The sequence below is a fragment of the Kogia breviceps genome, chromosome 2 (assembly GCF_026419965.1).
Source record: "Kogia breviceps isolate mKogBre1 chromosome 2, mKogBre1 haplotype 1, whole genome shotgun sequence".
Taxonomy (NCBI): Eukaryota; Metazoa; Chordata; class Mammalia; order Artiodactyla; family Physeteridae; genus Kogia; species Kogia breviceps.
The window spans coordinates 45,387,957-45,401,767 of NC_081311.1; positions in this window are offsets into that span (position 1 = coordinate 45,387,957).

A 13,811-nucleotide genomic window follows, 5' to 3' on the forward strand; every position below is an offset into this window, starting at 1 on the left:
ATTCTCCCTTGTTTACTTTTGTTGAGACGTTGGCAGTGTTTTATAATTTAGACTTTTTCACCTTTGGAAATAAACCAGGCTTGGAAAAAAAATGTTTTGTCAGAATTTTGGATGAACTGAGAAAACTGTGTAATTTATGAAATCAGGACTGCTAATTTGAGGAAGTACAAAGGATGGAGTGCAGCCCGGACCTGGGTCAGCACTGGGCCTCCTGACCCCATATCAGTCTCAGGCAGAGCAAGTCCATGGCCTTCTGGGCCATATCTCCATTTTGAGCTCAATGGAACAATCAAACTGGATTTTTATGGTACCCAGCACAGAAACACTGGACTAAAAGGGATCACATGAGAAGCCAGTTAATCTCTGTGGATATTTAAATAGATCAGCAAATGGTTTCTGACAGAATAGCTCACTGACCATCCTCTGGGCAAAATTTGTCCCCTTAGATGTGGTGAATGTGTCTCAAAGAGTCAGCGGATGTGTGTAATGGACACAGTTAATTAGCTATCCATTGTTTGCATCCTGAAAAACCCACTCAGGGAGACAGCAGACCCAGTGGTTAACTATTCGGCATTTATTATTGCCCACATTATCTCTTGAATTTTCCCCCTTTTCTGTTTTCTGCCATTTGGGATGAAGCTGAGGACCCATTCCAGTTCTTGCTGTGAATTGACACTGGCTCTCGCTTGGCCATGCTGTCTGGGGCAGGAGACCAGAAGTGTTTGTTGGAATAGTGCACCCTCCTTTAGGCGAGAATGAAGAAGCCTGTAGTTTTAGTTTTTACAAGCAACCAGACTGCAGTCATGAGGAGGAGATGGAGCTAACGCTGTGGCAGAAAGATAGAAACTTAGAGCTTCATGGCATCAGAGAGTCCCTGGGTCAACCAGTTCCGGAGCTGTCTTAACTCTTGGACCTCCAGTTATGTGTTTTAATTGTTTTTGAGCCAAGTTGAGGTGAGCTTTCTGTTACATGCATGTTAAATTTCCCAAGTAACACAGAGTAAGAATTATTCTCTGTAATTTTCTGAGTATAAGACTTCTTCTACCTTCCTTTTGATGCCCCCTCACTTATAACCTTAAAGTTACAAATCTTGCAAACTAACCATTCCTTCTTTTGAATTGTTTCTTTTTTAATAGTGTTTTTAAGCCCCAGATCATTAGTGACTACTTGCTAACATTTACTGTGCATATACGCGTTGTTGGACACTCTCATAAACATTTTACATGTACAGCATTTCATACTTAGGCATTTACAAGGAATAAGTTTGGCTTTTACCTATAACATAGTCCCCAAAGGGGGTAAATATTTCAATTATTCCCAGTGTGGATAGACTTAAACTCTATGTATGTATTTAATAACAGCACTTACTATATAAGCTTTCATTCAGTTGGCTCTGTAACGTTTTGAGGCTAAGACTATCAGTTCCACATTTTAAATAGGACTAAAGTAGGGAAGATGCCCAAGTTCACGCTGTTAGTGACAGGGCTGGACCCAGGTGCATTCAGCTCCATCCCAGGGTCTGTGTACTTCATTGCCTCCCTGTGTAGATTTTACTGGATACTACTGAGCTATTGCTGTGTGTCTCTCTAGAGGATGTCATAGGCAGCCTGAGCAGAGAGGTGAGTTTGATTATGAAGATTTGTAATTGAAAACATGACTAATTGTTAGCTCCTCTAAAGTACTATTCTGAAATAGATGGCAAAAAGTAACGTGAATGCTTCTGAACCAAGGACTGATTATATACATTATTTTGATCCTTTTCATCTTCATTTTTATGTATTTGATCTGTTAAAAATGTATATGAAAATAGATACATTAAAACCTCCCAGAAAAAATTGACAAACTGGGACTTCCCTGGCAGTCCAGTGGTTAAGACTCTGGCTTCCAGTGCAGGGGGCATGGGTTCCATCCCTGGTGGGGGAGCTAAGATCCCACGTGCTGTGCTGCACAACCAAAAAAAAAAAAAAAAAAAGGAAAATAAAACCTCTTAGGACACTGGTTTGCCCTATTTTATCCTTATGATTCCTGTAGGAGTTATTTTACCTGTTGGCTTATGATGTTATCTGGGCCTGGAACCACAGTGAGGGTTAAATATTCTTCTTGACTGTGCCTCCCATCATCACAATATGACCCTCTTGGTGCCTTTTTCTGTCTCCTCATATCCCCCACCCCCCTGAATGCTACATTGTGTGTATTGGGTAAACAGAAAAACCTATAGGAGATTCTTAATTATACCTTTGGTAACCAACAGATCTCCCCTAAGATGATATGGGGACCAAGAACAAAGGGCATAGCTTAGTTTCTTTAAAAGATTGTTTATTCCTCATTTATTCTTTATTTGCCAGTAATAAACGAGCAAACACATATATAAAAATGAAGACACGAGGCCAAGGAAAAGGCCCAACCTATCACCTCACAGATGCAGTGGTAATGTGAGTGCTTTGGGGAGCTCCCAGGGAGGGAAGGTAGCAAGGGTGGCCCTTGGGGAAACTGAAGGTGGAGTGGTCCGTTTTTGGTGGCTGGTGGGAGAAGTACATCTTCTCATCTGGGTGTAGTCAGGGCATGAGGTCCAAGAGTCTGGGTCACCAGGCTGAGTGGGTCAGGGAAATGGCACGTGGCTTCCTGTGTGTTTGTGGGGCCTCCTGCCATGTTCTGCACTGGACATGTTCTCCCTGTTGCCATGTTTCCCTGCCGCCATGTTCTCCTCCCGGCCCCCCATGCTCCCCACTAACATTACGCATTGCTTCCCCATCTCTTCCCTGCACCTCCTCAGCCCACAATTTGTTCTAATATTTAGCAAATGCTCTTTCACATCAATGCACTTATCCTGCTTACACATACATGTTGACTAGTAGAACTGCCTGTCTATTTTACAATATGAATTTACCATAAGCACTATTTTTCAGACTACTCCTGATCCACAGGGGAAATACAAGCAAAGTGTGATGGATAGAGATGGAGGTGAAACGAGTTGAGGATTTCCCAAAAAACCACTCTTGTCCACAGTTTCGTATTAATACCATAGATTTGCATTCCTTTGCATTTGTCCCTCCTCTCACTTATAGATTTTCTGAGGCTTCATTTTAGGGAGCTCTTTTACAGTTGGACTTAATTTTTTTTTTTGCAAGGGAATTCATGACTGTGGTTCAAAATGATTTTTCCAGGTACATCAAAATATGATCTTTTTAGTTGCTGTTTTTGTTTAAAGCCATGGTAACTTAGTTGAATTACTGTTGGGAGTAGCCATTTCGCAGAACGTTTAAAAATATGGAACCAAATCTGTTTGACATAGCACTTTACAACACCAGGATTAAATCCTCTTTGACAAATGTTTTAATTGCAGAAAAATGAAACTTGGAGAGGGTTGTGGAGGAGTTTTGGCTGGTGTCCCTATGCTGGCTGTTAGTGCTCACGTGGCAGTGAGGAGCTCTGGTAAGCAGGAGGTTACTGGCAACCAGAGCTGCCGACTTGGCGTGTGACATCTGCAGATTCCTGAATCTTTCTGTGCCTCTGCCTCTATGCCTGTCAGACATGGCAGGACATGGCTGACTCAGGTCAGCATGACTAGAGTGAGCCCTTGGTGAGGGGGCAGAGAGCATGAGACAGGATTGCACCCCTTCCCCAGCACACATGTTCCTTGCACAACTGATCAGTCTCCTTTTCAGAATTCCTTCAGTGTTCATGTTTTAAGTCCAGAACAAGTTAATTGTTACTTGACTCAAAGTTATTTTATTTTATTTTATTAAAAAATTAACATACAGTAAATGTGACTCTTTTGGGCGGTGTACAGTTGAGTTTTCATACATGTATACATTTGCCGCAATCAGGATGCAGAATTGTTCATCACTCCAGAAACTCCCTGGTACTTGTCCTTTCCAGGCACACCATCCCTTCACCCTTGCTCCTGGTACCCATGAACTGTCCTCTGTCACTATAAATTTTATCATTTCGAGAATGTCATATAAATGGATTCGCAGAGTATGGGAACTGTGAGACTGGCTTTGTTTACTCAGCATATTACCTTTGAGATTCATCCAAGTTGTATGTATCAGTAATGTGTGTCTTTTATTGCTAAGTAGTATTCCATCCTATGGGTGTACCACAGTTTGTTTATCCATTCAACCACTGAAGGACATTGGATTATTTCCAGTTGTTAATGACCATGAATAGAACTGCTATAAACATTCATGTATAGGTCAAGTTGTCTTTAAGAAGTTCCGTTTTAAGATAGTTCTTTTAAAGAGTTTCCTTTATGTGTATTATTGCTTCCTGTGGAGATTTTAAAAGATAGCTGTAAATTCTTTGACATTCTTCTCATTGAGAGATGGTGACTATGTCCCTTTTCCTTGAATCTGAGTGGGCTGCTATGAACAGTAATATATGACAGAAGTGATGCTATATGACTCTGAGACTAGGTCACAAAAGGCCATGCATTCTGCCTTGTTTACCAGAACACCCACTCTGGAATCCTCAGGCACCATTTGGGAAGTCCAGTTACTGTGAGACAGCTATGCTGGAGAGGGCATGTGTAGGAGCTCTGGCTGACAGTCCCAGCTGAGCTTTCCCCCATCTCTTCCAAGTTGCTAGATGTGTGAGTGAAACCAGCTTGGTCCTGTCAAGAGTCACCTGCCACCTGAATACCACCAAGTGACCTCTGCTATTCCATGTAGAACAGAAAAATCACCCAGCCAAACTGCCAGATTTCTGAGCCAAGAAACTGTGGGATATAATAAACTGGTTTTTGTTTTTACCCACTGAGTTTTGATTTGTTTGGTCCACAGATGTGGGTAACTGGAACACTACACAATGAGTATTTAAGCTTCATAGGAACAAGGATTGTATCTCTTGATAAACCTAAAACTTTGGATGCAGTGGCACTCAATAAGCATCATTTTTATTTTTTGAAACTCTGATTTCCACACCATGCTTGGCAAGGCCCCTTATAAATGTCGTGTGATGGTCATGATGAGGAAGTGGAATTACCTTGATAATTACCTTGGTGGTAAGAAAATTATCCAGTAGCTATCAAATGCTGTTAAGTATGTTGCTCATGGACTCACCAACTGCAGAATCTGGAAAGGGAGTTAAAAGACCATCTGTTTTACCCCAGCATCAGACAGGTGGGCAGTGAGGCCCCAGTGGGGAAGCTCCCAGTGGGAGAAAGAACTTGGAGCCTGATGTTTGATTTCTGGCTCCAAGTGATCAGTCAACGCCTCTGTTCACTAATGTGGATGGGCCACAAAGAACCACTGGGTGGCTCTATGAGCCAGCAGTGCGTAAGGAGGGGTCTAGTCAGGTAATCAAAGGACCCAGACCCAAATAGTTAATGTAGAAAACAGAAGCGCCTCTACACAATTCTTGTCTGTGGTCTCAGAAGGTGTTTAGGAGCTATTGCTTTGACTAAGCACAAGTGTAGGCAATTATGAAAAAGGAACAGTAGGAGAACAAGGATGTGTTCTTGGAAATAAAAAAATCCACAATGGGGCAAAGTAAAACAAAACTCACTAGAAGTAATGAGTGACAAATGGACTCTAAAATCTGAGGCAGAGAAAGTAACACTGGAGTGATCCTTATAGATATAGCAAAAATAAAAAGCAATGGGAGGGCTTCCCTGGTGGCGCAGTGGTTGAGAATCCGCCTGCCTATGCAGGAGACACGGGTTCGTGCCCTGGTCCGGGAAGATCCCACATGCCGCGAAGCAACTAAGCCCGTGAGCCATGGCCGCTGGGCCTGTGCGTCCGGAGCCTGTGCTCCGCAACGGGAGAGGCCACAACAGTGAGAGGCCCGCATACCGCAAAAAAAAAAAAAAAAGCAATGGGAATTATAGGAAAGAAGATATAAAGAAAGAGAAAAAGTAAAGAAAGTCATGATTTATTCATGCGTTTGTTGAACAAATATCTGTTGAGGCCCTCCTCTGGGTCTCAGCATTGGGCATCAAGCAGTGAATAAAACAGGGAAAAGTCCTGGCTTGCTTGGAGCTTATGTTCAGTGAGGGGTGGGGGAGTGAAAATACACAAATAAGCAAGTTAAAATGTATCAAATGAGAGAAAGTGATCAGTGCCCTGGAAACACACACAGAGCAGAGAAGACTGAAAGGAGTGGGAGCAATGAGGAGGGAGGGAGCTGACAGCCTTAAACAAAGTGGTCAGGAAAAGCTGGCTGTGAAGGTTACCTGAGTAGAGGTCTGAAGGTGTGAGGGATTGAGCCAGGAGGAGTCATGGGGGAGCACATTCCAAGCCAAGGGGACAGCCTGTGAAGGCCTCCTGAGACAGTTGCTGGACACCTAGTGTGGGTGGAGCTGGGATGATTCCTGGCCAAGGAGGCCGTGGGCTGGGTGGCGGTGGTGCAGGAGATGAGAGACTTCAGGCTATGCTAAGTATTTGGGTCATTTTAAGGGTTTTGAGAGAGAAAGGCATCGAGGGATTTTAAATAAAGGAGTGACATGATTTCATTTAAGCTTTGAAAAGATTATTCAGGTGGTGATGTTGTGATTAGTTTTGGGGAGGGGCACCTAATGCAAGGGCAGAAGCGGAGAGAAGAGGGAAGAGGCTCGTGTAATGATTCGGGGGGGGAGGGTGACAGTTTGTGGTGGTTTGCACTGGCCTGATAGTGATGGAGGTGATAAGAAGTGGCTACATTCTGGATTTACTTTAAAGGCCGGTACAACAAGGTTTGCTGACAGATTGATTTGGAATGGAGGAGAAGAGCATCATCGAAGGTAGATGAGATTTGGACCAAGCAACTGAAAGAAGTTGATTTTCACTGAAGAAAAGAAGATCCAGGGGGGGCATTGGGTTTTTTTGGGGGGGCAGGAATCAGAAATTTGCTTTTTAAAAATTGAATTATAACAGATACAATATTAGTGTCAGGTGTACAATAGTGACTTGATATTTTTATACATTATGAAGTGATCACCATGACAAGTTTAGTTACTGTCTGTCCCAGAGTTATTACAATATTATTGGCTATCTTCTCTCTGGTGTACATTACATCCCTGTGACTTATTTATTTTATAGCTGGAGGTTTGTACCTATTAATCACTTTTACCTGTTTTGCGCCCTCCCCCTGTCCCCTCTGGCAACCACCAGTTTGTTCTCTGTATCTATGAGAACGTTTCTGTTTTGTTTGGTTTGTTCATTTGTTTTGTTTTTTAGATTCCATGTATAAGTGAAATTATATGGTATTTGTCTTTCTCTGTTTGATTTATTTCACTTAGCCTACTACCCCCCAGGTGCATCCATGTTGTCACAAATGGTAAGATTTCATTCTTTTTTTAATGGCTGAATAATATTCCAGGAGTTTGCTTTCTGTGTGTGTGTGTGGTACGTGGGCCTCTCACTGTTGTGGCCTCTCACGTTGCGGAGCACAGGCTCTGGACGCGCAGGCTCAGCGGCCATGGCTCACGGACCCAGCCGCATCGGCAGGCGGACTCTCAACCACTGTGCCACCAGGGAAGCCCAGGAGTTTGCTTTTTGATTTTCCAGTTTAAAATCCAACATTTGAGAGGAGCTGTCTGGTAGGGTATTGGAAACGTGAGAATGGAGTTGAGGTGAGAAGCTCAACGTGAGAGGAATATACTTTATGGAACGTTAGTTTATAGGTGGCATTTAAACTGTAAGAGTGGATGAGATTCCTCAGGAGTGAATATAGACAGAAATAGCATGTAGTCAGAGATCAAGGACTGAAGCTGGGCTTGACTCTGCCAATGGATAGCTGTGTTGGAGACACACAGCACAGGAGGCTTAAAGGGAGTGCCCAGTGGGGTAGGGAGAAACCCAGAGGGCCTGAAGAAAAGTGTGGAAGGGGGTAGGGTAATTACCTGTATCAAATACTGCTAAGTCTACTAAGATGAGGATGGAAAAGTGACATCACCACTGACGTCATCAATGTGGTTTTGGTCAAATGGTGGGGTAAAATGTAAATGTGACACAGTGTCAAAAAAGAGGAATTGGAATTGTGCAGGGTTGGGGAATGGGGGTAGCTGGAGGAAGATGGGGGGTCATCAGGGGTTTCTTTTTTATTTTCTATTTTTATTTTTAATTGTGGTAAAATACACATAACATAAAATTTACCATCTTGGGCTTCCCTGGTGGCGCAGAGGTTGAGAATCTGCCTGCCGATGCAGGGGACACGGGTTCGTGCCCCGGTCCGGGAAGATCCCACATGCCGCGGAGCGGCTGGGCCCGTGAGCCATGGCCGCTGAGCCTGCGCATCTGGAGCCTGTGCTCCGCAACGGGAGAGGCTACAACAGTGAGAGGCCCACCTAGCACAAAAAAACAAAAAACAAAAACAAAACAAAAAAATTTACCATCTTAAGCATTTTAAGTGTACAGTTCACTAGTATTAAGTACATTCACATTGTTGTGCAACCATTACCACCATCCATCTCCAGAACTCTTTTCATCTTCCCAAACTGAAACTCTGTCCCCATTACACAGTTACTCCCTATTCCTCCCTCTCCACAGCCTCTGGCAACCACCATGTTTGTGTCCCGACAAAAATTCATGCGTTGAAACCTAATCCGCAATGTGATGGTATTTGGAGGTGGAACTTTTAGGAGGTGATTAGGTCATGAGGGTACAGCTCTCATGATTGGAATTAGTGGCCTTATAAAAGAGACCCTAGAGAACTCCCTTGCCCCTTCTGTCATGTGGGAACACAGTGGGAAGAAGGCAGTCTGTGAACCAGAAAGCGAGCTCTCACCAGACACCAAATTAACCAGCATCTTAATCTTGGACTTCCCAGCCTCCAGAACTGTGAGAAATAAGTTTCTGTTGTTTATAAACCACCCAGTCTGTGGTATTTTTGATATAGCAGCCTGAATGGACTAAGACATTTAGGTACCTCATATCAGTGAAATCATACCATATTTGTCCTTTTGTGTTTGGCTTATTTCACTTAGCATAATGTCTTCAAGATTCATCCATGTTATAACATATATTAGAAATTACTTCCCTTTTAAGGCTGAATAATATTCCATCATATGTATATGCCACATTTTGTTTTTCCATTCATTTGTTTATTCATTCATCTGTCGATGGACATTTGGGTTATTTCTACCTTTTGGCTATTTCAAATAATGCTGCTATGCACATGGGTGTAAAAATATCTCTTTTGAGTCCCTGCTTTCAATTCTTACGGGTATATATGCAGAAGTGGAATTGCTGGATCATATGGTAATGTTATGTTCAATATTTTGAGGAAACAGCATATTATTTTCCACAGTGGCAGTGGCATGATTCTTTGAAAGTGGCATATTTTCAACACATTTTTAAGGTAATATTTTGGACCAGATGGTTATTAAGACTATGGTGAAGAGATGAAAGACTGTGGGAACATGGTCAAATGCTGTCATTCTTTTTCATTCTTGCTTTTGTCTGTCCCAGGTCTATGCCTCTGAGGTCAGCTTGGCATCCATATGGAAGCCAGGAAGAGGCCCAGACCCAGCACTTGGGCGCCTGGCATGCCCTTTCCGATAGTGTCCACTTACTTTTTTCCCACATAGGTCTCCTTCACTCTCTTGGTAGCTTTCCCACTAAGTTGAATGTTTCTTGCTTTGCATTGGGGCGGTGGGGGGGTTCTTAGGAGGACACAGAAGAAATGGCTAGAGACTGACAGCTCAGTAAGAAGGAAGGGTCAAGATCAGCTAGAATTTTGGAGGCATTGAGCCCCTGAAGGTCCTGGGCCCTGTTTTACAGATAAAGGAACAAATATTGCTGCAAGGAGAAGAATGTGGAAGAAGATGTTTTCATGAAAATAGTCCTCAAGGATGTGCTTACCAGTCCTGGAGAAGGAGAAGCGCATCGGTATTCCTGAGTTCCCTGGAATCCAGGGCCCCTCATGGGCACTGTGTGGGCACTGAGTGCTGCCTGTGCATGTGGACATTTCACAGTTTCCTCTCTGCATCTTAGATGACCCAACAGCTTTGTTTTCCTCTGTCTACTGAGGCTAACTGGGAAGCTTGTCTATTTAGCATTTATCTACTGTGTTGAAAGAGAGGTGGGGGTACAAGATTAGGAAACCTTTAAACGAAGATTTAAGGAGAGCTATCTCAACATAATTCAAAACTGAACACTTGGATGTCTGGCAATATAAGTCTTGCCAATTCCCATTACAACACAGATTGCAACATGCCTCTCTTCTCGTAAATGTTTTTTCAGGGTCATTCCAGTCCTATCTGATCCCTCTCCCCTTGACCTTCTGCCAATAGACAGCTGTGAATCAGTAGAGTCGTCTGCTTTCTCCTTCTTGCTCACCTGCAGCCAAGGGCTGGTCAAGGATATGGGAGGGCACCTGGAGCCCGTGCTCTGCAACAAGGGCAGCCGCTGCAATGAGAAGCCTGTGCACCGCAATGAAGGGTAGCTCCTGCTCAACGCAACTAGAGAAAGCCCGTGTGCAGCAATGAAGACCCACCGCAACCAAAAATAAATAAATGAAGAAAATTGATTCTTTAAAAAAAAAAAGATAAAGGTACTCTCTATGGACGTTCACCTGTGATATTAACATATATGATAATGTTATCTGTCAAGGCTGAAATGGAAGTGCTGTTTTTGATGAGCTTCTGGAACCACCAGTGATATGTTTGCCTGACCAGGCTGAATAAATGAGGCTCATGTACTGAAGTTCAATTCTTTCTGCTGGGGGTGAATCCCATGTGGCCAAAGGCCCCGTCTGGCAGTGTGAATGGTGCACAGTGAATGGTGAAGCTGAGATCTGGGCACCATTCTGTGGTAGAAAAGCAGGTCCCTGACCACTTAGAGTGCATGATATCAACTCTGGGGCCCCTTGTCAAGGTGTATCAAGGGCAGGTTTTAATCTTGGGTCTTTCCTGGGTCTCCCCTGCTGTGTACATTCCCAGGCCAGCCTTCCTCCTCACCCGGTCCCCTCTCCCAACCTCAATCTGCCCCAGCCTCCGTGCTCCTGAGACCTCCTCCACTTCTCTCCAGTATTCTTTCACCCTGTGGGATTCTTCCTGGGACTGAAGGGTCAATGCGAGTGACGGCCTTGGAACAGTCAGCCCTCGGGTGACAAGCAGAGAGTCTGGGAGGAGGGGTGTATGAATGGCTGACTCTGACCTGGGACGACACTCCTGGGCCCCCCAGAATTGCACTTTTTTCCTTTCTTCTCTCATCAGCTCCCCTTACAGCCCCTCAGGGACACACTATGGGTTTCACCCTTGGTGCGCATGGCTCCTTATAAATGATTTTAAACAGTAAACAAACACTGACAGGATTCTTGTAAAGAAATGGCATAATAAAGACCCTGACTATGGTCCCATTGAACTGCCTCAATGGAAATAACTGTTCTTCAATGGAAATAATTTGATCAAAATATGAGGACATGGTTACTGCTAAATGACAGTGGGGTTCCAGGGAAACCAGCGTGGCAGTAAGTGTGTGTATGAAGAACTGGCATGATTAAAATCCAAGCAGAAAGCAAGAGAAGATTAGCAAAGAGTTTGCTGTAAGGAAAGGCATGGTCCTGTCAAAGAAGAGCCATCCAGTCTGCTGTTTGAAAAAAGAGTTAAACTAGAGTAAATTTTGGTTCTCCAAACCGACATGCATACACTAGAGTAGCTCACTAGAGAAGCTCATTCTTCTTCACTTTGGATTTAATGTTTTTTCTTTTCTGGGTTTAATGGTTCTTTAGCTGAGAATATGAAGGCAATAAAGGAGAACTGCAGGCCCCCATTCTTCTCTGCTGATAGAACTTTCCCACCGGGATAGGGGACGGCTCTGTTTCTCTTTAGAATGATATCTTGGGGCTACCTGGGCTCTTTCTCTGTCTTTTTATTTCTGTAGGTGACATAGTCTTGGCAGAGTGTTCGACCCCTCCTTGCAATCAATCAGCAAGTGTCTTCTGAGAGAAAACTCCATCCTGTCCATTGGCCTCGCCTCTGCAGCTTGATGGCTACAATCATACCTTGGGTGTTCCCTATCTCACTCAGTCTACTTTGCATATCGCCACAAGAACATCGTCAGAGGGTGTCACTCGTACTTCATTGGCTTTCCTTTGCTTATGAAATAGCATTCAGACTTCCAGGTGTGGAGTTCAAGGACCCACCACCATCTGGTCACAAACTACACTTCAGTCCCTGCCTCTGAGGATGCTCTTGTTTTTCCGCCCCACCGTATGGAGTCCTCCCATCTTTGAGTCCCACCTCAAAACTCACTTCCTCTATAAAACATCTCTGCCCTCCTCAGAAGGGCCTGTTCTAGAATTATTTATGGGTGTGCTTTAGCTCTTCCAGGAGTGGGAAGCCTCAACAGCAGATTCTGCTGCATCTTATTATTATTTTTTGTATTTTTTTTTTTTTTTTTTTTTTGTGGTACGCGGGCCTCTCACTGTCGTGGCCTCTCCCGCTGCGGAGCACAGGCTCCGGACGCGCAGGCTCAGCGGCCATGGCTCACAGGCCCAGCCGCTCCGCGGCACGTGGGATCCTCCCGGACCAGGGCACGAACCCGTGTCCCCTGCATCGGCAGGCGGACTCTCAACCACTGCGCCACCAGGGAAGCCCTATTTTTTGTATTTTTAAATTAATTTATTTTTTATTGAAGTAGAGTTGATTTACAATGTTGTGTTATTCTCAGCAGTACAGCACAGTGATTCAGGTCGTTGTTGGCTGTATATTTTATATATAGTAATGTGTATATGTTAATCCTAACCTCTTAATTTATCCCTTCTCCTGTATACCCTTTGGTAACCATAAGGTTGTTTTCTATATCTGTGAGTCTCTTTCTGTTCTGTAAATGAGTTCATTTGTATCTTTTTTTTTTTTTTTTTTAGATTGCACATATAAGCAATATTATGTGATATTTGTCTTTGTCTTACTTCACTTACTATGATAATCTCTAGGCCCATCCATGTTGCTGCAAATGGCATTATTTTATTCTTTTTAATGGATGAATAATATTACATTGTATAAATATACTGCATCTTGTTTTTTTGTTTGTTATGTTTTGTGTTTTTTAACATCCTTATTGGAGTATAATTGCTTTACAATGGTGTTTTAGTTTCTGCTTTATAACAAAGTGAATCAGCTATACATATACATATACATATATCCCCATATCTCTTCCCTCTTGCCTCAACCTCTCTCCCACCCTCTCTATCCCACCCCTCTAGGTGATCACAAAGCACCGAGCTGATCTCCCTGTGCTATGGGGCTGCTTCCCACTAGCTATTCGATTTTACATTTGGTAGTGTATATATGTCCATGCCACTCTCTCACTTGGTCCCAGCTTACCCTTCCCCCTGCCAGTGTCCTCAAGTCCATTCTCTAGTAGGTCTGCGTCTTTATTTTCCCATCCTGCCCCTGGGTTCTTCATAACCTTTTTTTTTTTCCAGATTCCATATATATGTGTTAGCATACGGTATATGGTTTTTCTCCTTCTGACTTACTTCACTCTGTATGACAAACTCAAGGTCCATTGACCTCACTACAAATAACTCAATTTCATTTCTTTTTATGGCTGAGTAATATTCCATTCTATATATGTGCCACATTTTCTTTATCCATTCATCTGTCAGTGGACACTTAGGTTGCTTCCATGTCCTGGCTATTGTAAATAGAGCTGCAGTGAACATTGTGGCACGTGACTCTTTTTGAATTATGGATTTTTCAGGGTATATGCCCAGTAGTGGAATTGCTGGTCGTATGGTAGTTGTATTTTTAGTTTTTTAAGGAACCTCCATAGTGTTCTCCATAGCGGCTGTATCAATTTACATTCCCACCAACAGTGCAGGAGGGTTCCCTTTTCTCCACACCCTCTCCAGCATTTATTATTTGTAGACTTTTTGATGATGGCCAT